Source organism: Dendrobates tinctorius, unplaced genomic scaffold (genome assembly GCF_039654945.1).
Source record: "Dendrobates tinctorius isolate UK_male_01 unplaced genomic scaffold, ASM3965494v1 ptg000366l, whole genome shotgun sequence".
Classification (NCBI taxonomy): Eukaryota; Metazoa; Chordata; class Amphibia; order Anura; family Dendrobatidae; genus Dendrobates; species Dendrobates tinctorius.
This window is the reverse complement of record NW_027362032.1, coordinates 198,152-201,132: the sequence shown is the minus strand read 5'-3', so window position 1 is coordinate 201,132 and position 2,981 is coordinate 198,152.

Genomic DNA, 2,981 nt, shown 5'->3' with positions numbered 1-2,981 from the left:
AGCCACATACCTTGCTTGGCTCACACCTTGAACCTGGTGGTGCAGTGCTTCCTCAATAATTATCCGGAGTTAACAGCCCTGCTCCAGAAGGTGCGAAGACTGTGCGCGCACATCCGCCGGTCGCCTGTACACTCCATTCGTATGCAGAAGCTGCAACGATTGCTCCACCTTCCCAACCACCGCCTCATTATCGACATTGCAACAAGGTGGAACTCCACCCTGCACATGGTTGAGCGGCTGTGCGAGCAGAGGCAGGCCATAATGCATTTGTGGGAGGATACACGGCCAGGCATTTTGAGAGCAGACATGGAGTTGACAGGTGTGCAGTGGTCGAAGCTGAAAGACCTCTGTAAAGTCCTTCAGTGTTTTGAGGAATGCACACGGCTGGTAAGCGCAGACGACGCCATCCTAAGCATGAGCATCCCACTTATGCGTCTGCTCATGCAAACTTTGACGCACCTTAAGGAGCAGGCGTCTGCAGCCAATGTTGACGAGGAGGAAGAGGAGGAAGGAATCCTTGATGACATTCAGCCATTGTCTGCTCAGAGACCTCTCCTGGATGAGGTGGAGGAAGAAGAGGAGGAGGAGGATGATGATGATGGGGATGATTACTTAGGGGAGGAGGATGCATCTCGTGGGGCAAGTGAAAATGTTGGCGTGGCAAGGTCTGGTACAGGGTTTGTGCATGACTGGAGGGATGTGGATTTGCCAGAAAGTGCTCCTCCACCCAGCACTCGCAGTGCATCATTGACACTGGGAACATTGGCCCACATGTCAGATTATGCCTTGCAGATCCTAAAAAGGGACCCACGCATTGCCAAAATGATGAACGATGACGACTACTGGTTGGCCAGCATCCTGGATCCACGCTATAAAGGCAAATTACAAAACATCATGCCACAGGAGAACCTTGACCTAATATTGGCTACTAAACAAGCAACTCTGGTTAACCGGTTGGTTGAGGCATTCCCAGCACACAGCAGCGGTGATGGTTCTCACACGAGCCGTACGGGCCGGGGGCAGCTTGGCAGAGGTGTTCGTGGTGCACACAGCAGAAGTGGCGTTGGAGACAGGGGTTTCATGACAATGTTGTGGACTGATTTTTCATGGACCGCTCACACAACTGTTAATACAGCATCGATGGAAAGTGACAGGAGACAGCAGTTGTCAACTATGGTTAACAACTACTTTTCCTCCCATATCGATGTTCTCCCGCACAGGTCATTCCCCTTTGACTATTGGGCCGCTAAACTGGACACCTGGCCTGAATTGGCACAATATGCCTTACAGGAGCTCACTTGCCCAGCTGCAAGTGTGCTATCGGAAAGAGTCTTCAGTGCAGCTGGATGAATCCTGACAGAAAAAAGGACCCGTCTGTCAACCCAAAATGTGGATGATCTAACCTTCATTAAAATGAAACATGCATGGGTTTCCAAGGATTTTGTCCCACCTTCCCTTGATGACACATAGGTTGCCAGAAAAATGGCTTGCTTTGGTCCTCCTCCTATTCCGCGAACTTTACCTATTTCGCCTTTTGCAGCAGCTGAATGACCCACATCTACATATGCCACTTTGTAAACATCCCTAAGTGGGCGCCCCCCCCCCATGGCCGGGGTCACCACCTAGCGCACAAAACCGTGCGAGTACCGTTGCCCTGGACAGGTGGGTAGGCCGACTCTTGGGTGCGGGCACTGGCATAGGGTCCCTCATAGTGCAATCAAGTGTCTCTGACAGTGGTGGTGCACACCCGCCGTCAGACACACCGCCGTACTATGAGGCGCCCAGTGCCAGTACCGATGCCCATGAGTGTGCCCCCCTTGCTTGGGCAGGGCCCCAGCATTTGCAATGTTTACCTCTACCTGCTCCTCCGCTGTGTAGTCTGGGCTGTCAAATCCTTCACTGGGACTGCCACTACAAATTGATTGAACTGAAAGATGATGGTTAAGATGTAGCTATGCCCTGTCCTGCTGGCCGGGCTCTAGCTCCAGATGATCAATGGCTTCCATTTCTTATGGACGTCGACTCACAATTACATGCAGTGGTGGTTTATCATCAGCTTTCACAGTTTTCCTACTCATAAACGTGTGACATTCCGGCGCACATTTCAAAATGTGCCCTCTCATGCCAATCAAATAGAATCGCCTACGGCCTGTGGCTTCTGTCTTTTGCACTCCAAAGTTACGTGACAGATCATGATAGCCAGTGAGCACCATGTTTACATCGCTCCCTGTGATAAAAATTGGATTGAGATGAGTAACAGTGATGGAATCAACGGAAGTGCGATACAGCAAGACTTTATTCACAAAAAAATGTTTTCACTGTCTCAACACACAAATTAATTGAGGGTCAGCTTCGCCTATGAGAATTGTGACGGAAGTTTTTCCCGTGAATAATAATTCCTAGATTTCTGCAATCAATAGCCTTTATGTCACTAATTGTATGCATCTCATTTCCTATTGCGGAGAGGCTGGACTGTATTACTGAGACAGAACTATATATGAAGATTTAAAAATAACACCAAAAGTACAGTATATAGTTGTGTACGCCTCAAATGCATTTCCTTTTTTCCACTTTTTAGATTGCTGTGTAATCCATACTGAGAACACGGAGATTTTACTTGTTTAAACTATGCTATATATACCTGCTATCCAGTGATAAAGTACCCTTTCTCAACTTTGTACAATCTGGTCAAATCCATACTGGGCCTGAGAACATCTGAGTCTGCCTCCTGATCTATAGACATATATTTTTAATGTGTAAACTAGGCTACATATATACGTGTTATCCGGTGAAACTGTACCCTTTATCAACTTTCTACTGTCACACGGCGGCTGCCGCGGACTTCTCCTCTTACCTCCCTCCGGCCCCGGCTCACCCGCTCTCCGGGGGTCTCCTCGCTGCCGCGCCGGCCGCTGCAGGCCTCGGCGCGGTCTCTCCCGGTCTCCCGTCCACGGCCCACGGCCGCCTCGGTCCAGCCCCCT